General features: G+C 41.1%; 1 protein-coding gene across 2 annotated transcripts in view; it reads left to right on the top strand.

The window, feature by feature from the left end:
• The window catches only part of CHN2 (chimerin 2), a 334133-nt gene that overhangs the window by 1364 nt on the left and 310919 nt on the right, over positions 1–21850 (top strand). The window lies entirely within an intron of this gene.

Below are 21850 nucleotides of genomic sequence, written 5' to 3'. Positions count from 1 at the left end.
CTTTCCAGGCATACATATTTTTTTTTTCAAGTGCGGCCGAGGAAGGAAGGGCTTCTTTCAGCTTTTCTACGTTGAACAGCGGGTCTAATTGAAGAGAACAAATTGCTAATGAATCTGAAGGAGTAGGAATCAATAGAAGCAGACCCACTGGATTCTGAGTATGACAGGTTTCTAATCAGGATGATGCATTAGGTAGAATTCTTCTACTTCGCTAGTCGTTGAAAACTTTAATGACAAACCCTAAAGGGTTAGCTGATAAGACATTTAGTGTAGTTTACAGCATTCATGGGTCAAGAAGGTCTTGAAGTCCTAATGGAAATGCTTAATATATCAATATTGTATTAATTCCTATTGTGTGTGTGTTTTAAATTATTACCCAAAAATTAAACTCACAAGAAGAAACACTTTATTGGAGGCATTGGACAGCAAGCCAAGCATTAAGGAACCATATCTCTAGATGTGTGACTAATTAAATCATAAATGCAAGGTGATTTGACTAAGGTGCAGTTGTGACGTGGAACAAGGTGATCACTTGAAAGCCATTTATTATCTTTTTTGGCAGGTTTTAGTTCCAGGGAAATAGCACTTCCTTTCTTGATCACTGCCAACTAATGAAAAGCACAGTGTTGTTATGTGTACGATGTAGTTGAAGTTTCTGGTAGTAGCAACCAATGGGGCAGAACAGTCATATCTTATTAAGAGCAGCAACAAGTTGACCGCCTGTGGTTTTAATTCTGAGAACTCAGCAAATGCTACAGCTTATTTTTAGTACCCCCAAACCACTGCTGCTGCTTTTCAGTTCATTTTGGTTGACTAACATTGAATTTAAAACACAGTGATGTTAGCTTATGATTAGCATATGGTTATCCCTCTCCGAAAATGGCCCACAAGAAAATGAACTGGTGGGGGAGAGGTGACGAAGGGAAAGAAGAAAGGATAAAGGACAATAAGGCAGTGTTATCACATGATTTACTGAAGGTATAAATTACAGATGCTGTGGCATCTGAATTTTCAGATCTTGATGAAAGATCGCCTTAAGCTTAAGGAATGTTATTGAAAACCTAACTCAGCCTTAGGAAGAATACATGGGTTTGAAGCAGCACAGTATAAGCTTTAGATGATGTTAATTGCTTTGTAGATAGAATAGAGATGCTTGTGATGGTTCTTTTTTCTGCTTTAGTTACCACTGTTTTAAATCCTAATGGAAACTGGAAAATTTTGCAAAAGCTTAAATTCAAAAAGTGGGCAGAGGTATATTTTTTGGTATGACTCAACCATGGGCCATGAGCTTATATTGGCTAATTCACCAATTAATCAGGCACTTTGTCTTGAAAAATTTAAGAGCCAGAATTCTCTTTTTAAAGCTCACCATCGTGTGGATCATGAATAATTCAGGTGACACAAGCAATTCACACCTGTGGGAGGTGTTGGGCAGGAAAGAATAGAGCCTGTTTGTGGTGGCAGCTGGGTTCTCTCAGGCAAAGGCCAGAGTCTGAAAAATTAGGACACTCCATCAATCTATTAATCACCGTTTTGGAGGGCCTACTATGTGCCAGGCAGTAAGTTATAAGCATCAGATTCAAGGAGGTTAAGTGAGGAAGATAATTTAAAGGATTCCTTCAAGTTCTGAAGTTCTGGGATTATTGTCCTTGAGTTTGGCTCCAGCAGTGGGTAACTTGGGGTAAGTTATTTAACTTCTCCAAGCCTCAATTTCCTCATCGATAAATGAGACTGATGCTAACAACAGGAACTATTTCATAAGAATGTCATGGGGATTAAGTGAGATAACTTGTATAGAGCGTTTAGCACAGGGTGTGGCACTTAATAAGTGCTTGGTGTGAATAAAGTTTGTTCCTTGGAGGAATGAAAAAGAAAGCTCTCACTGACTCAGACTTTAGGTACAGAAATAAGTCCAACACACATCAAGTCTGCCTCTTACATTGCATGTTAAGTTTGGTCTTGCGGTTTGAGCTCCATTAAACAAGCATTTATTAAGTTTCTTTTAGGTTTCAGCCATAATCCCAAGTGTATGGAATAGAAAAATGCATCAAGATCCTTTCCCTCTCCATCCAGCAGCAGAGATGGACAAGCAAATAGCAATCTATTTTCCATTTTGATAAAATAAATTATGGGGAGGAGAGTACAGGGAAGAGAGTGATGACCTCAGTTGTGAGGGGTCAGTAGGGGTGACATATGAGTTGAGCCTTGAAGGATGAGTGGAATGTTTTCAAAAAGCAGAGCGCGGGAAAGGCATTTCAGGAAGAGGTAAGATCTTAGGCAAAGACCTGGAGATAGGGGAGTTCATTGCCTAATTTTCAACTCCCTCCTTAGGGCTATTGACCTGTTTTCTTGGTGGTTCCTCTTCTCTGGACAGTTTCTTTCTGCTCAGGTAGCAATGGGTTTAGTGGCACAGCTCTCCAGTACCTTAGGACATACTTGGGCAATTGAGCATTGAGAAAGGAATGGTTGATTCTGTAGTGTCCAGGATATGGAGAGGTGAACTTGAATAGAATACCATGGGTTAAACCTCTCTTAGAGGAATAGCCTCTATTTCTGGGAGGTTTAGGTTTGGATGGATTTGTGTGAAGAGTAAAAATCTAATAATTTACTCATATTAAGCTCAAAATTATCTGATTTTCCTGAGAATATGTTCTTACCTGCTATTGTTGGACCACATTACCCGAGCATCTCATTTATTCTACATTACCAGCTGAGTCACAACAGATGAAATAATCAGGTTAAAATTAATTTTTAAATACATTTTCTGAGAACTCTTTAGAAATGTGTTTCTGAAATATTCAATTATGTGTAAAAGAAATTGCTTTGGGGCTTCCCTGGTGGCGCGGTGGTTGAGAGTCTGCCTGCCGATGCAGGGGACACGGGTTCATGCCCCGGTCCGGGAGGATCCCACATGCTGTGGAGCGGCTGGGCCCGTGAGCCATGGCCGCTGAGCCTGTGCGTCCGGAGCGTGTGCTCCACAACGGGAGAGGCCACAACAGTGAGAAGCCCGCATACCACAAAAAAAAAAAAAAAAAAGAAAAGAAATTGCTTTGCCTTTGTTTTAATGATAACTGCTGGTGATTAAATTTCACAGGCACCTAGGTTGGCAGGAAGGTTTGAGTACCTGTTTTATTTTAAATCGGGGGGGAAAAATCCCTATCCTTAAGTTTTTAATCTAGCCTGTGGTACTTGATTATATTCTGAAATAAACAGTGGTTGACTTGCAAAGTACTTTTCTTAATAATCATGAATTAGATTTGCTTTTATAATTGAAATAAGAACTTTTTGCATATTAGTCATGTGATCACCAAATGGGTAATTTCACAAAGTAACGAAAAAAATCAACTCAAGTAAAGTAATAGATAAAGAAGCTATGAGATGTTTTCCAGTAACTGAACAAAGTAAAAAATAAATAATAAAGGGACTCCCGGGATAAGAAGTTGTTAAGATTTTGAAAACATAAACACACTGTATTATAGAAATAAAATCGACAGGGACTTTTGAAATTAAAATGCAAATAGAAAAAGGTAAAAATCAGTGTTATGTGCAGAGTCATTGAAACCGTAATTGGGAAAAGAACGTTCCTGAATGGATTGAGGGATTTATTTTTCCAGATTCTATACAACAGTAATTGTGTGCCAGGTAAGTAATGCCATTTTCTGCTGTCAAACTGGTGTTGATCCTAGAAATGATAAATAGGAATTTTCATTACTTGTTATTGGCGAGTCACAACCAGCGGCATATACAAATCTTTCACATTCCTAGATGCAGAAGGCAAAATTGAACTACAGTAATGCTGCCAAGACTTATATACGTGTAATTAGAAACTCCATGGATCCAATACTACAAAACAGGGTATCTTTGTTGAAACAGACATTCACACTGAGAAGTCTTCTAGTCCTTTAGACTTCAGAAACATTCAATTATGTGTAAGCAAAATGGCTTTACCTTTGTTTTAGTGATAACTGCTGGCAGTTTAATTTCAGTCACCTAGAACGGCAGGAAGATTTGATCACCTTTATTTGAAATCGTGTGCACAAAAAAATTGCAATTTCAGAAACATTGCAAATATTTTTAAATTCACAATCTAAAAGTCAATCCCCTGAGAGAAATCATTCACTCAGTTGAAGAATATTGTTTTTTGCTGTTTTTCTGGTGACCTTTCCACAGCTTATTTTAACTTATTAGATTTTCACTGTACTTTGTGGTACCTGAGATGAACACAGTGATATAAAATCTGAGAGAAAAGGAGGCTCTTCTTAAGCATGACAGCTTGTTTGCAGTGTTTGACAAAGGGCCACTGATTTGTGTACTTTTGTTAAAACTCCAGATGCCCCCCCCCCACTCCCACTAACCCTATGAAGAGTTTTGAATGACCTTGACATTTGTTCAACTTTTGGGGGATGCAAACCCCAGGTATTTTCTGAGGCCAGTCTCTGTGGGGTTTAACTGAACAATGTGTTCTTTGCACTGCCTCCTGGGGCTTGGCCTGAGTGTCAGTCCTGCTGAGGGCCTTCTGCTGCTCTGCAGGGTCTCCTGTTTTCACACAATGGTGAAAATAACCGGACATTAGGATTGGAAAACCTATACATGAGCAGTGTCATCTTGGTATGGTTTGGGAAAGCGTTTTCTGCCAGAAGGTTAAGATTCCTGCCAAGATAGTTAGATATAAAGAAAGAGAAAGGAACTGAGTGATAGACATAAGATTAATAGCACCCAGCTATCATTCACCCATGATTTATCTTTTATGAATGTATTCACATTTCATGGCTCCTAAAATATGTCATTGAATTTTCAAAATGAATGGTTGGCTTGCCTCTCTCTCTGTCTCTCTCTTTCTTTCTTTCTTTCTCCCTTTTGGTTTTCTCATCAGTTATTATGTTGGTCACATTTCTATTTAGAGATGTTTTCAGAAACCCTGCCTTTGGTCTACTTTACTGTTAATAGTTTCCTAGTCCTCCAGGCACCTTGCTGCTTCTCCTTCCACTTGCTCAGTGGGAAAGGCAGCTACTGTTCTCACGTGGATTCTGGTCAGAGCATCAAGATGGACACCTCCATCTCTGGTGCAGGCTGGTGGGTGTGACAGAACACACTCATGTGTCTCAAAGTTACAAACGAAAGCAGAGGTTTATGTAAAGTTTCCATGGCTAGAGGAAAACCCAGTTGGAATGTGCTGAACCCACATGCAGTCTGCTCTGCCAGGGGACCCGTGTGGCTGTCCACTGGGGTCTGAGGCTGAAGATGGCATGTGTGCACTGGGGGAGAGCCATCCACCAGCTGCTTGTGCAAATAACCTGCTTCTTCCCTCATTTATTACTAATTGAACACCATCGTGGGGACCAATCTTCTAATATAGTCTTTAGAGTATGGCCTAATGACAGCATGGCCTTGCTTCAGCAGTTTGGCCTGTCAAAGTCACCCAACTTCAGCCCATTCACAGTATCACCTCCACAGTTTAAAGTGTTATTTTCAATCATCCAATGTCTTAGTTCCCATAGACATTCTCTAAGAAAGGTATTCAATTAATAACCTTATTTAAAATGTCATCATCACCTCAGGTCAGAGGGGACATTGATCAGATTCCTGGAATTGAGATATCGCCCACTCACTATGCAGACCGCCAATCACCCCATGCCTTTGGTGGGCCTGTGGAGGAGAGCATTTTGTCGAGGAGAGAGGCTAGATGCCAGTTGCCTGGAATAATCAAATAGATCTGAATTGATACAGCTACTATGGAGAACAATATGGAGGTTTCTTTAAAAACTAAAAATAGAACTACCATATGACCCAACAACCCCACTACTGGGCATATACCCTGAGAAAACCATAATTCAAAAAGACACATGCACCCCAATGTTCATTGCAGCACTATTTGGAAGCAACCTAAATGTCCATCGACAGATGAAAGGATAAAGAAGATGTGGTGTATATATATATATTTTTTATATATATATATATATATATATATATATATATATAATGGAATAATACTAACTCATGAAAAGGAACGAAATTGGGTCATTTGTAGAGATGTGGAAGGAGTCTGTCATACAGAGTGAAGTAAGTCAGAAAGAGAGAAACCAATATATATTAATGCATGCATGTGGAATTTAGAAAAATGGTACTGAATAACCTATTTGCAGGGCAGGAATAGAGACGCAGATGTAGAGAATGGATGGGTGGACATGGGGGAAGGGGAGGGTGGGATGAATTGGGAGATTAGGATTGACATATATACACTACAATGTATAAAGTAGATAGCTAGTGGGAACCTGCTATATAGCACAGGGAGCTCAGCTCTGTGCTCTGTGATGACCTAGATGGGTGGGATGAGGGGTGGGTGGGAGGGAGGTCCAAGAGGGAGGGGATATATGTATACATATAGCTGATTCACTTTTTTGTGCAGAAACTAACACAACATTGTAAAGCAATTATACTCCAATGTAAAAAAAAAAAAAAAAGAATCAAATAGATCTGGAGAAACAGTCTGCTTCCTTGAGCTGGGGAGAGATCCCACCTTCTGAAATGTGTCTTCGTTAGATGTTGTAGGAAGAGCCATAAATGTGGAATCAGAAGATTCCGGACATTTAAACCTTTAACCAGGATATTTAAACCCTTAGCCAGGGCACCTACATCTTTTACCAAAGCCCTTAAATCCTCTGTCAGAGCCCTTAAGCCCTTAACCAGGACCCTTAAACCATTAACCAAGGCCCTTGAACCCTTTACCAAGGCTCCTAAACCCTTAACATAGGCACTTTAACCAGATACTTAACGAAACCAACTAGCTAACTATGTGGTCTTTGGTGAAGTTAGCCCCTCTGAACCTTAAATGCCTCGCTGCAAACTGCAGTTGTGAGAGTCTGTTTCTGGAGCTGAGATGAGCATCGACAGAGGTGATAGAAGCATCCCCTCTACAGACCTGGCCAGCACGCCTGCTTATTAGAGGCCAGTTCTCTTTTCCCTGTCTCCTTCCCTTGATGTCTCTGAGCCTCAGTTCTCTTGGCTGTAAACCAGAAATAGTGATATCTGACAAATTTATCCCATGGGGTTGTCATTCCTGAAGTACTGTTTGGGAAAATGCGTAGTAAACTGTAAAAGCAACTAACACTACTGAATGGCTGCTAAGTGTCATTCTGTTTACATTATCTCACACAATTTTCGCAATATTTCTCTGAGGCAGACATTATATCCCATTTTGTAAACAAAGAAATAGGTTCAGAGAGGGATGGGGCTTGGATTCGAGGTGATAGGATTAGAGCAAAGTCTTCCTAATTTCAAAGATCGTGCTTTTCCCTCTTGAAACATAAGGGGTTGGTTCATTTCTATCTATTTACAAAGTTGCTGACATTAGAGTTTACCGCTGAAATCCATGCTCATGGTTGACAGAGAAAATATAGTTACATACTTGTGCTTTATTTTGTTGCCCTCAGTAGTTAGCCAGACCCTCACCTCAGTCTGACCAAAGCTTATTCTCACCAGCAATACGAACTGGGAGGTGTTATCACGTCATTACTCTTCAGAGTGAACACCCAGGATATTGGACTTGTGAGTATCTATACTTGAGAATAGTCTTGCAAGGTGAAGGGTATATAGGTATCCATTGTACTATTCTTGCAACTTTTCTAAAGGTTTGAAAATTTTCTCAGTGAAAGAAAAAAATTAGGCAAAAAAAGAAAAGTACTACTTAGCATTCAGTTGATTTTCTTCACTGGCATTTCAAAAGCGTTCCATTTTGTGTGAGCATATCAAGTCCTGTTATCATCTCATGCAACTCCCAGATTCTGAATCCTCAGGCAGCAGAATGTCTATTTCTTAGCTTATATCTTAAGTGAAAGCATAAAGGAGCTGAAATTACAGAAGCAGGTCAGGCAGAACACACGCAACAATTTCTGCCTGAGAATTGTTGGTTTTTTTCTCCCGACCTGGATTGACCTGACTTTTCACTGTAGGTTTGGACCAAAGAGGGACCTTGGAGGTTGTTTAGAAGATGCCAGCATAGTGTAAGCAAGAGAATCAGGGTCCAAAGAACTCCAGGAACTGCCCAGTGCCGCTCACCTAGTTGGTGGTGGGGCTAGAGCTGAACTGTAGTCTAGGACCCACGTTTCCAGAATATCATTCTCCATCCTCCTTCCTGGCTCATCCTAAAGAGTAGTTATCATCCTTAGAGAACTTCTCGCAGATGTTTTTTCTGTCTGGCTTCATACAGGCTGTTCTATTTAATTATTTAATATTTTCAACAAAGAGGTCATAAAGCGCTTTGTATGTTAGATGGGCCTTAGAACTCAAGGCTGTTGTGTCAACAGAGACAGAGACTTAAGTGATCTGGTGTCTGCCCTAACTATATATAGCTATGCTGTCCAATATGGTAACCACTAGACACATGTAGCTATTTAAATTTAAATTAAAAACATTCATTTCCTCAGTTGTAGTAGGCACATTTCAAGGGCTCAGTAGCACACATGGTACTACTGTGGTAGCTAGTGGCTACCATATTAGGCCACGCAGAAATAGAACATTTCCACCATTCTGCAAAAGATTCTGTTGGGCAACACTTGTAGACAGGGTATGAAGTTCTAAGACAGGGACTTTACTAATGTAAAATGAATTAGCTAAGGATAGAAAATTTGATAAAATGTTCACCCATTCTTGTGTTTGCTCCTTGTGCTGCTTGCGTTGGATTTTACTAATTTTGCAAATTGGCTTTTCGTAAGTAATTTTTTCATAACTTTGAGGCAAACTGTGGAATGACAGCTAGAATATAATGTTGGGGAGAGTAATTAAAATGTTGATAAACACTGCTAGTCCTGAAGTTTGATTCAAGCTTTTTAAAAAATGGTCTGTAGTTTCCTTAATGGCAGCTCCATTTCTTTTTGAAATAAACCCACAGTGAGTTGTAATTTCACCCTCCAAGAGGAAAAAATGCCATATCCAGAAGAAGTTTGGATCTTATAACTGCATTTCTTCCCCAAAATTATAAATAAAATAGGGAAATTGTGAATGTGTGGACTGAGGTTGCTAGTGGCATATCTAAGCTATGCTATTTAAAAGAGATTTTCTGCCAACTTGGCCATCAGCAAACCATTTGCCTAGAAGTATTTTGCTTCTGCAAAAGCCCACATACAGGGCAAAGAAAATGCACTGGTTTTTGGAAAATAAAGTTAGCTTTTGGAATTTTCAGCACATTTAATTGGGGGGAAATGCGTGCGTATAAGATGCAGGAACATGACAATTCCTACGAAAAGGAAGCTGCCCTCCTCCTTGAACTTCTGTTACCATCTTCAAGTGGAACAAAAAAATGGAAAGGTGGAGGGTATCTTTCAAGTGTCAAGCAGCTGTCAAGGAGGAGGTGGATGTTGAGGCCAGTGGCCTCAGAAACCACACTAGCCAGAAGCCTGTGGCATGAATGCTTGTTCTTTATTGATATGATTCAGATCACAAATTTCAGGCAATATGAATCACAGAATCACTTGGGTGATAACCTTACATAGTTCTTTTCTCTTCAGAGGCCCAGTACCTAGATTTCATCATGCCCCATCACTGCCCTGAGGACTACCCTCAGTCCTGGCTGAACACTATCTTCTTCAAGGAAAGGAAACCTAGCACTTCTTAGTTATTTCACATAATGCCACTCTAACAATGTAAAGTGCTTTTTCTTAAATAATTTTGTTTCCAAGGAATAAACCTGAGAAAGATCAATTTTGGGGGCAGCAAGTAAGCAGGAAGCAGGGAGCATGGTTTTGGGGGTAAATCTTCTGCAGCATCTACTAGAGTGTGAGGGCTGCAACACCGACCTGTAAGGGTCTTCTCAAGACCTATATCTGCACTGTCCAATATGGTAGCCACCTGGGCAACTTAGCCCTTGAAATGTGGCTAGTCTGAGATGGGCTGCAAGCTAAAATACACACCAGAATTGAAGACTTCGTACAAAACAAAAAGAATGTAAAATGTCTCATGAATAACTTTGTTATATTGATTATATTGTGATGTGATAACATTTTTTGGATATTAGGTTAAAAGAAAACATATTTTAAGAAACTTATTTAAAAATGTTTAATGTAGCTGCCAGAATATTTAAAATTACATATGTGGCTCACATTATATTTGGATTAGACAGCACTGGTCTGGACAACTCCAGTGAGAATGTTCTAGCCTTTCTCACAGAATCCCTGCTGCTTGGCTCAGTGGCTCTCATGGTTGCCGTCCTGTCCACTTTCCAAGCCAGAAACTTACCCTCCCTCCCACCCCCCAGGTCCAGTTCAGCCCTGATTCTTAAGTCCCTGTTTTGGATTAGTCTCAGACACTGAGAGACGTCCTTCATTTTTCTGGGTCTGTACAGTGACTTTGAAATGAAATACTATAGAGAGGGACAAACTGGGAGTTTCATCAGATTCTTGTTTATATAGGTTTTGTGCTTTGTTTTTTTTTGGTTTTTGCTTCACAATAGTTCTAGACTTTACATATTTACTTGTGAGTTTTATGTATACCCCTCTTTCCAAAGAAAGCCTGCCGTGCGATAATGCTATGAAGTTGGAAAGAGAAGCTGAGAGAATAAGGAACACATTTTCTCTTGACCTGAAGCTTCTTACCATGAGTATGCATATGTGTATACACGCATGTACATGCGCGGTATATGTCTATATGTGTGTGTTTATGTGTATATGTATACACAGAAAGCCGAAGTGGATTGGGTTTCAAACAAAAGTTATTTCCCACCAAATGTATGTTAATATCAAGGGAAGTGAAAAGTCAAGCCTAGCATTACTTTCGGTAATGAAAAAATTCACTTGGGATTTTGCTAATGATGTGTAGATATTAATACACATAATTTGGCTGCCTAACACTGATTTAAGTTGCTCATTCAAATTCATTTTATTACAGAAAAATTAGCCATTTTGTTCTACAGTGTTTGTCCCTGCAGACAGTGAGACTGTAAAACCGTGTTTATTGGGTAAATAATACTATTTTGCTGACTTTCACATGCAAAGAGAGCATTATGATGTCTCCTTCAGGAAGTGCTGTGAGCAGTTAAGTTCTCGTTGGGGGTCTGGTGAGTTCAATCAGGTGTCCTCTGGTTATCTCCCTTGTGATCCATATCTAGGGTTGAAGGTACTGTCAGTAACCTGGGCACAGAGGGTTTTTTTTCTTATGTGATGTGCCTGAGGGTTGAACTTTGTCCCTGTGAGAGCCCTATGCTTGTTTTAAGCGACCAAACTAACCCACGTGCTTTTATTTCTTTTTTTTTTTTTTAAAGCAAATGTGAGTTCTTCCTTAGAGGAAAAAGCAATTGACAGTGGCTTTGTCAACTCTCTTGAAATAATATCAGGTTCAGATTAGGAGCATAACCACAGCAAATCCTAGGGAATTATGAACGGAAGACATGATTTGGAACTAGACAATGTAATTTGTCACAAGAACATAATAATTGCCACCGTACTTATTTGGTTCTATATTCTAACCCCAGGAATAACATTAAGGGGTATTTTGTAAAAATGCACAGCAGTGTTTCAGGGAAGAGATGCCCTGCAGATATCTTATTTTTCATAAATGAGTGTAAATCTGTCATTCAGGAATTCATGTAAACATGTTTCTGAGAGCATATGTAGCTCTAGCTTGTGCTTCTTCTTATAGTAATGAGTTCCATCCATTTTCTGTCCTCAGAGTGGACTTGTATTTCTTTTTATTGCTTTGAATGTAACTCTCTGAAACTTATTTTTAACATCCATTCCTGACTTTGTAAATAAATGTGGGTTCATTTGAACCCTGGACTTCAAGGGTGATGTGTCATGTATCACGTGCTGTGAAGTTGGGGATCTGGCCCAAACACTAGCACCAACGTCTGTGTTAACTTGGCCCCCTCTGAATTTCCATTTTCTCATCCATGAAATGGGCTAATAATACCTGTTGTGAGAATCAAATCGGAATATGTTTGTGAAAGAAACTTGAAAATTGAAAATTTGTGAACAAAATGTAAAAGTCTCTGGTCTCATGAAGTTCCCATTCTAATAGATGCTCCATAGATTTCTTTCCTGGGTGATAAGTTGATCATGCAGAGTTCATGATCATCTAATATAACTGGAAAAATCTCTTCTAAATGTATTATTTTGCTCTTCTTCAACAACCTTTCAAAACCTTGAAGTGTAATCCCACCAGTTTAGAATTTCTCCACTCAGTGTGAGACTTCACTGTGCATCCCATATTCCCGTAAACATTTGAAATGAGCCTGGACAAATCTCTCATCCAAAGGCACATCACTGTTTATACTTTCCAATCCAGAGGAGTGGCTCTTTTATAAATCAAATTTGATGTAATAATATATGCAAATGAATATCTGTAATAGACATGCAGGTTACAAAGCACAGCAAGGTAACTCACATAAGGAGAGCTACCACCCAACCTAAAACACTTTGTTCCCTTGCATCTTCCTGGGTTCTCTTCTCCCTTCTCCCTTCCCTCCCCCACCTTCTGTCTTCCTTTCTCTCTCTCTTTCTTTCTTTCTTTCTTCCCTTCCTTCCTTCCTTCTTTCTTTCTTTCTTTCTTTCTTTCTTTCTTAATTGGAGTATAATTGCTTTACAATGTTGTGTTAGTTTCTGCTGTACAACGAAGTGAATCAGCTATATGTATCCCTATATCCCCTCCCTCTTGGACCTCCCTCCCATCCCCCCCAACCCCCCATCTAGGTCATCACAGAGGACTGAGCTGAGCTCCCTGTGCTATATAGCAGGTTCCCACTGGCTGTCTATTTTACACATGGTAGAGTATTTATGTCAAATCTAATCTCCCAATTCGTCCCACCCTCCCCTTCCGTGTCCTCCCTCCAGAGTAACCACTACTTTGAATTTCCTGCTTATTATTCCCTTGGTTTTCTTTCTTGAAATGATTTTATCACATATCACTAAAATACATGCTCCGTGATGGTGGATATTTTTTGTCTGTTTTGTTCAGTCAATCCCCAGTGCCTAGAACTGTGTCTGGCATGTAGTAGGCACTCAATAACTAGTTGTTGAGTAAATGAATATGTCAATATCCCAAGTCTATCAAAGGAATGCTGCTATAGTCCCTCTTTTATCTCTTGTAGGTAAATCAGTTCTGTAAGTGATGTAAATTCCATCACTGTTTCACATTAGCTGCATGCCTTTAATGATTTTTAGAAAATTAGTATTTTTTAAACTGATAATACAGATTATTTGCGTTTAGTTGCAATAGGAGACTCCCAGAAAAATTACATAGACTTTTCTGAACCAGGACTTCTTTTTAAACTTGATTTGTAGTTCACAAGCAGTTTTCAGGAGTGAATAGTGAACACTCAAGGAACATAAGTAGTAAAGCTAGAGTTCAACAGGGAGAGCTGTAGAGAAATTTGTTTTAAACGGGTAAAATATACGTGCTACAACAAGGATGAACCTTGAAAACATTATGCTAAGTGAAAGAAGCCAGCTAAGAAAGACCACATACTGTATGATTCCACTTACGTGAAATGTCCAGAATAGGCAAATCATAGCGACAGAAAGTCGATTAGTTATTTCCTCCTGCTGGGAGGGTTGGAGGGAAACCAGAGTGACTACTAATGGGTATGGCTTTCTTTTGGTGGTGATGAAATTGTTCTAAAATTGATTGCGATAATGGTTGCACCTGTGTGTGATTACACTAAAAGTCATTGAACTGTACACTTTTTTTTTTCTTTTTTGCGGTACGCGGGCCTCTCACTGTTGTGGCCTCTCCCGCTGCGGAGCACAGGCTCCGGACGCACAGGCTCAGCGGCCATGGCTCACAGGCCCAGCCGCTCTGCGGCATGTGGGATCCTCCCAGACCAGGGCACGAACCTGTGTCCCCTGCATCGGCAGGCGGACTCCCAACCACTGCGCCACCAGGGAAGCCCTGAACTGTACACTTTTAAAGAGGTGAATTGTAGGTGTGTGAATTATATCTCAGTAAACCCGTTATTTAAAAGAGGCCAAAAAAGTAATAGAGTAGGCATGAGAGGGTGAAAAGACTGGAATATACTTAAAGATCAAGTCCTTTCCAGATAGGATGCTTGTAATCATATAGGAGGCATTCACTCCAGTATTCACTGATATCTTTATCAACACATGGAGGTACCTCTCCTCTTCCCATTTTTGTTTGCACATTCATCTTTTTCTGCTGCCAGCCTCCGATCTCCTGTAAAGGTTCCACAGAAACGTGTTCTCTGTGGCTGGTTCTCAGGGTCAGCTCTGCCTGCACTAGGCAGATACCTCCTTCCCCAGTGTCCCCTAAAGGCCACGGTGTCCTCCCTCCTCTGGCTGAAAAATGAGGGACAGCAGCAGGTCTCTGCTGATGCTGGACAAAGCAGTTAATGCATTTCTCATGACTAGTTAATTCGATTTTTATGCAGCTTTTCAAGCCCTGGGGACAACTCTTATGCCCTCCAAGTGGAATGGCGGTCATCTGGGAACCAAGTTTCCCACTGTGTACATGGTGCTGCTGGATGTTATCAGCGCAGTGATGCCTCTCTTCCTCTCTTCCATGCCCCACTAGATGGATGCATGTGCAAACGTTTCCAAGGGTATCATCTGTTGGCTCTTTTATTGTTTCTAATCAAAGAGCTGACACCCTTTGATCATGTCAGATCACAGTATTGTACTGTAAATACTTTGTTAGAAAGACTAAACTATTACATGGGTACAGCTGTCTCAGCTGTTCTGACAGTGCTTACTTTCACCCTGAACAAGTAAAGAAAAATGCATTTGATCCGCTCAGATGTAAAATATGAATATTACAAATATGAAATTTTCTAGAACCACATAGAGTTCACTACAATGAATCCAATCAGTAAGCATTTTAAAAAGACCTGTTGGTTTTGAGTACCAGGTTGTTGTAGAAATCCTCCCTTCCCCACGAGTTTAGAGTCTCCTGGAGCAAGATAGACTTCGCGTTGGTTGGAGGAATATCTGGCTCTGGTGGGGAGTTTACGGAGATAGAGACTGGCATCTTTGGGGAGCAGAGTCCCTGGGTCATCACTTTCATGGGCAGGCTTCAATCTTCAAAGGCTTGTATGAATTTATACGATGACTGGCTCCCCTTCAACCTGTTCATGGCCTGTCCTCTTTCTTTCTCCCCATGGGAGAGCTAAGATGGGTACCCACACAAGATCCACATAAATACCCATTCATGGGAGTGTGAAGGCAAAGCAAGTACGGAAACGTCTTCCTTAGTTCTTTCCTTAAGGTCCCATTTGCAGTATTTTCTTGGCACCCAGAGGAGGAAGTGGGTACGGGCTACAGTGGATTTGTTGTTCTGTGTCCTCCCTCGGGAAATCTGGATGCCCTGAGTCTCCTGCGACAACGTGGGCAAGGTATTGTGCCTTGTGCTGGCCTCTGCAGCTGCCCTCACGTCTCACCCCAGGTGTGGATTTTATACGTTGGTCCTCCTACTTGCTAATGTCCTTGGCCAAGCTTTCCCTAACAAAAGACACACTGTCCCTGGGACATCCTGTGCGTGTAATTTTTCTCATGCTGACACATTTCTCATGCTGACACATTTCTCATTTCTCATGCTAACGCATTCACACTTCCTAATTTCCTGACTAGAACATTCCAGGGCGTGATTATTGCATGGGTTAGGATGCTTCTGCAGAAAACCCCCAAAGAAGCGGGAGATAGGGATACTATACACTGTGGCATTCCACTCTCTCTGCTTCTCTGCAGTTCTGTGGGCTCTCCCTCTTGGTGGATGGGCTCTGTCCTCAGCTTTACTCTCCTTTTGGCATCAAGATGACATCGGCAGTCCCTGGCATCACGTTTACAAAGAGAAAAGGGATAATATTTTCCTCCTGACTTGGTGGAAAGTAAGAACACCTGTCTCAGAAGCATTCCTCCCCCCAGCAGACTTCCCCTTGCCTCATTGGTCACAGTTTTCTCACATGCTCATATGCAAGCCAATCACTGGCAAGAATAGGATTCCCGTGGTGCACACAGTCCAGTCATGACCCCCTTCCTGGAATGGAGATGGGGCCAGCCTCTGGAAAAGTGAGGACATCTGGAGGGAGCAGGGTTCTGTGAAGGAGGATGGAGGAACCAAAAGTGTCTGCCACAGGTATGTCAAGAATGTCTGCAGCCCTCGAAATCTCTAAGGGCACCTAGAAATACTGAGAGTTCTAAGAAACCTGGCCTCCCCCAGTCAAATGACTTATTTAGTCTAGTTGAGAACCTAATGATTAGTGAACCTATTCATTCTGTAATAATATTCAGTCCCTGACAAAAAAAATGTATCTGCTTCCCTTCCAAGTTAAGATGACTGACAGCTTTTACTGATGCATTGTTTTCACTTGTTAGTGCCTTATGGTTTGAAACACTTTGTTTTGTGGTTATGAGCCATTCATCAAAAAATGGATGGATTCTTCAGCTCTAATGAAAAGTAGGACAGTGAGGGTTGAAGGTTTTGATTCTCAACTGACTTTAACACCCCTGAGCCTGGTGTAAGTTGGAATTGTTTTATTAGAAATTCAGGGAATAATAGCAGCTGATTCAACCACTCCTGGTTGCTATGGTGAGGAATTTTTAAAGCTTTGATTTATGAGAAACGGTGATCATTAGCAGCTCTTTGTTTTTAAAACAGAAAGCCCCGCAAATTGTGAAGGCTTGAGTGGAATAGATGACTGGCACCTAATTGGAGAAAGAATCTCAGGTTATTTCCAAAGAAAAGAGAACAGGCAGAAGGCTTTTGGAGAGCAGATTCCTGTTTTTCATTTTTATGGCAGGCCAGAGTGTGTGAAGATCGTTGGACAAGGGGTCATGTGACCCAGGTCTATGCTAGTTCTGTCTCGGCATTTGCTTTTCATATGGCCTGGGGCCAATTACATCATCATTTTGTAAATTTTTGATGCTCATCTGTCGAATTATTAGGTCGGACCAGATCATCTCTGAGGGTCTTGAAAATTATTTTGTGACTGCCGATATCCTCTTGCCAATTTACAGTGTTCTGGTGGTGTGCTGAAGGGAACAACCCTCTGTCCTCCCACGCGTACTGCACATAGCAGTTATCACTGGCCCCATTTGCTCCTGGCACCTGGTCTGTAAGATATGAAGAATTACTGCGTACCTTTCCTGCACCCACTTTTCAGTCCTTACAGTAAGCCCAGAGATATCCCAACTGTGCTCCAGGGGAATATTATACAAGCCTTTCGGAATTTCCTACACTAAGAAATATATTTTATACTACAACTCAGAACACACAGACTGTGCGCGCACAAACACACACACACACACACACATAATTCAGTGTGTACTTATTGAGTATTTATGATGTTCTAAGTGTTAGAAATATTGCAGTGAACAAAACAAACAAAAATTCTGGTCCTTATAGAGCTTCTAAATACAGAGAAGTAATAAACCAAAGAAACTATATGTAATCTGTATATTTATGAAATATATGCAACATTATTATATTATATATAACTTATAATTTCCTTAATATATTAGAAGGTGGTAAGGTCTATGGAGAAAAATAAAGCAGGAAGGGAGATAGGAAATAGTGGGGGGTGGTGTCTGATTATTAAACTGTGTAGTCAGGGAAGGCCTTACTGAGAAGATGACATTGGTGGTGAGGGAGCCAGCACGCAGATATCTGGAGGAAGAGCATTTCGGACAGAGGGAACAGCAGTTACAGATGCCTGCATGCGGGCGTGTGCCTGATGTGTTCCAGGAACAGAAGTAATATCAATGGGTCTGGGGTGAATAAGGGGTAAATAGGACTGAGCAGAAGGGGGATGGGGCAGATCACGGTGGGCTGTACAGGCCATTGTAAGGACTTGGGCTTTTACTCTGAGATCCATTATCCCTTGGTAATCCATAAGGTTCTAGAAGAATGACATGATCTGACTTGGGTTTTAACCAAGAACCATTCTGGCTATTGTATTGAGAGTAGACTAAACATAACACTCTGTGTGTGTGAGAAAGCTCCACAAGCTGTGCTTACCCCTTCATGTGTGATGTGCTGTATTTTCTTTTCTATTGTATTCTACTTCATTCATCTAAAAACTGGTCAGCGCCCACAAATTGATTTCACTATCAGGTGGCAACTGGCAGTTTGAAAAACAGATTATAAATTGGCCTAGAGCCCCGAAGATGTAACAATTGAGCTTCCTTGCTCAAGGCATGGTTGTGGTATACATGGCACCCTATGGAAACCTCGTATTTACGCTCAATAATAGTTTTCAAGGAGCTTTTGTTCATTTTTTTAATTTACACTGAATAGCTATTTTATTAAAAGCTGATTTAAAAGTTCATCTTTTCCTACATATTCAGCAGACTTTTATTACCAATTTGTTTTTTTTTGTTTTTTTTGTTTTTTTTTTGCGGTACGCGGGCCTCTCACTGTTGTGGCCTCTCCCATTGCGGAACACAGGCTCCGGATGCGCAGACTCAGCGGCCATGGCTCACGGGCCCAGCTGCTCTGCAGCATGTGGGATCCTCCCAGACTGGGGCACGAACCCGTGTCCCCTGCATCGGCAGGCGGACTCTCAACCACTGCGCCACCAGGGAAGCCCCCCAATTTGTATTTTAAATAACTTTCTTTTTATTGAAGTATAGTTGATTTACAATCCAGGTGTACAGCATAGCAATTCAGTTTTTTCTGATTATATTCTATTATAGGTTATTATAAGATATTGAATATAGTTCCCTATGCTATACAGCAAATCCTTGTTGCTTATCTATTTTATGTAGAGTGGTGTGTATCTGTTACTCTCATACTCCTAATATATTCCTCCCCTACTCCCTCTCCACTTTGGAAATAACTTTTATATAGAGCATTTTAAATATACTTAAAGTAAAGAGAAAAGTATAATGAACCAACTTGAACAATTGTAAACTCATGGTCTGGTGTCATCTAAACTCAACCCCTATAGTTCGGACCATTTTGAAGCAGGTCTCAGGCCTGGTGTTATTTCATCTGTAAAGATTTCAGTTGTTATCTTAAAAGATAAGAACTCTTTACAAAAATATGCCACATTAGTATTCTCTCACATGAGCGCGCACACAGACACAGACATGCGCGCGCACACACACATATGCATGAGCAGTAATTCCCCGTTTAGTCTGGTCAGCAGTGTCTCTGTTCATTCACCTGAGGACAGAAATGCAAGTGACTTTAATGAAATGAAGCTGTGGTCATTGTGGTCATGCTTTCCTGATGCTGAAGATGGTATTTCTGGATGCTGCCAAGCCCCTGTTGAAGAAATACTTTCTTACTTTCAAAAATGAGTCACTTCAGGGCTTCCCTGGTGGCGCAGTGGTTCAGAGTCTGCCTGCCAATGCAGGGGACGCGGGTTCGTGCCCCGGTCCGGGAAGATCCCACATGCCGCGGAGCGGCTAGGCCCGTGAGCCATGGCCGCTGAGCCTGCGTATTCGGAGCCTGTGTTCCGCACCGGGAGAGGCCACAGCAGTGACAGGCCCGCATACAGCAAAATAAAAAAAAAAAATGAGTCACTTCAATCCTATTCCCCTTTTATACCTTGGTTTCTTCTTAAGTGTGACCTCCTTTTCTGTGGCTCTTGACTAATCAGTAGTAAGCGCCTTGAGAGAAGGTCTTGGGTCTTATGACCCTTGTGCCACCCAGTGGCTTGATATGGCTCCCCACACACAGCAGCCATCACACTTTTGTTAATGTTCTTACTTCCTTTTCTAAATGCAGAATTGGGGTAGCCTTTCTTGGCCCTGTGGCCCATTACTCCTTTGGCCACATGTTGTAGCATCATTAACATCTGACTTTTCCAGGAAGCCTCACTTCTACCAGGATGGAAAGCTCTCTGGATCAGTATTAACTCTTTGACAGGAGACTTCAAGTTGACCTCTGTTCTTAAAGAACATTTTTTGTCCCTTCTATTCCTTGAGCTCATTATCCTCAATCAGTAGAGTGTGGTGTTTCTCTTTCTGTGATAGTGGCCCTAATCTCCACCAATTTATTGACAAAATTCTAATTTGCTATGGGTTACATTACTGGAAACATTGTCATTTCTAAATATATGTAGTAGTCATAATTCCAGGTAGAGGTAAGTAAATATTTGTATGTTTGAGTATATGGTGTATACTAATTCAGCGTTGAGTATCCCTTTTTTAACAAATTAATTACCCAAATATTTTATCTGTAAGATTGGTAAGGGAAGTGGCAATACTTCAAGCCTTATTCTTTTCATCCTTGCTTTCTCCAACCTTTTCCCCTTCTCTTTTCCATAAAAATTGAGTACATACTTGTGCCAGCCACCATGTGTGGCTCTGGGCAACACGAAGATGGGAAGCAGCATCCTTGTAATTTCTTGTTCAGAGTTTGTCCCCAGTGGATTGTCTGTCACTCCATAAAGGCAGGGACCCTCAAGTCACCAGCTACTAGCAGAGGGCCTGCCATATAATAGCTTCTTAAGAACAGTTTTTGGATGAATGGCTGAATGAATGGAGATATGAACCTCACCACAAAGGCGTTTACAGCCCAAGATTTGGTAGTGAGTGTGGACTTGGTAGAACTTGGTAGAACTTGTAAGGTCCTTATCATTTATAAATATTTGCAGTTTGAAACTTTTCCCTTAAGTTGCTACCCCTCCTGGCCACTATCTCCTGAGTTTTCAGTACCCTCTTAAAGATGCCAGAAGCTTGACATGGGGATTCTTACACACAAGAGCATAGGTATGGCCTCTGGACAACAAACAAGAAAGACTGAAATGGGGGTGGGGGGGGAGGGCTTCACTGTCTGCCTCTCCTGCGTATGTAGCTCTAGCTAGATGAGACACTCCCAGTTGTTCATCCTCTCTGGTTCTGGAAATGTCTCAGTCTTGGGAGGCCTCCCGGATGTCCTGATTATGGGGCTTGTTTAGCCTGGAGGCAGCCCTGTAGTTGTAACTCGTTACCGTGAGGAAAGCACTTTCAAAACCAGCACACAGATCTACGTCTGTCTTTTCTTCTCTCCGAGTTACAATTTTATGTTTATGCTCTGCCAGGAGACGTTTACTACTGGTTAAAGAGGAATTAAAAATACTTGTTGCTCTGTCATTCCAGGGCAAGGATTCACTCTGGTGGAAATTAATGTTGTGTGTGTGTGTGTGAATGTCTGCATTTATGCATGTCAGGGTGTGTCTATGAGTTTCTGTATGTGTGCACGTGTGTGTCTATGTTTGTCTCGGTTTGTGTTAGTGTGTCAGTGTATGTCTTTGCGGGATATATGTGTGTCTTTGTGTCATAAAGCAGATTCAGTTCCCAGGGGAAAGAAAACTTTCAGAGGCCCACAACCCATGGGACAAGTTTTCAGCTACTATTTTTTTTTTTTTTTTTTTTTAGCGGTACGCGGGCCTCTCACTGTTGTGGCCTCTCCCATTGTGGAGCACAGGGTCCGGACACGCAGGCTCAGCGGCCATGGCTTACGGGCCCAGCTGCTCCACGGCATGTGGGATCTTCCCAGACCGGGGCACGAACCCGTGTCCCCTAGGTGGACTCTCAACCACTGCGCCACCAGGGAAGCCCTCAGCTACTATCTTTTCTTGTGGTTTTGAATTATTTACTCCTCTTCCTGAAGTGACTGATTCAGAATATGAAAGAGTTCTCTCAGAGAATGGAAAAGATATCATTTAACATTTTAATGGTTATATATAATTAATCTTATTATGTAAACCAATTATTTTTAATCCCTGGTGGAGTTTGTAACTAAGCCTAAGTAATTCTCCAGGTATGATGAATGACAAGCTGCAGAGTCAGAATGTCAGAGAAGCAACTATTTTGGGGGGTTGGAACATTTTCTTTTTAAATAGACGTTTTTAGTTGCTGAAAGAGTCCTAGTAGATTCCCCTCAAAATTAGAAAAGCAAGAGGAAGAGGAAATTACAATGAATA

Source organism: Orcinus orca, chromosome 9 (assembly GCF_937001465.1).
Source record: "Orcinus orca chromosome 9, mOrcOrc1.1, whole genome shotgun sequence".
Lineage (NCBI taxonomy): Eukaryota > Metazoa > Chordata > Mammalia > Artiodactyla > Delphinidae > Orcinus > Orcinus orca.
The sequence above is the reverse complement of the archived record's forward strand: the minus strand, read 5'-3'. Positions and strand labels throughout refer to the sequence as shown.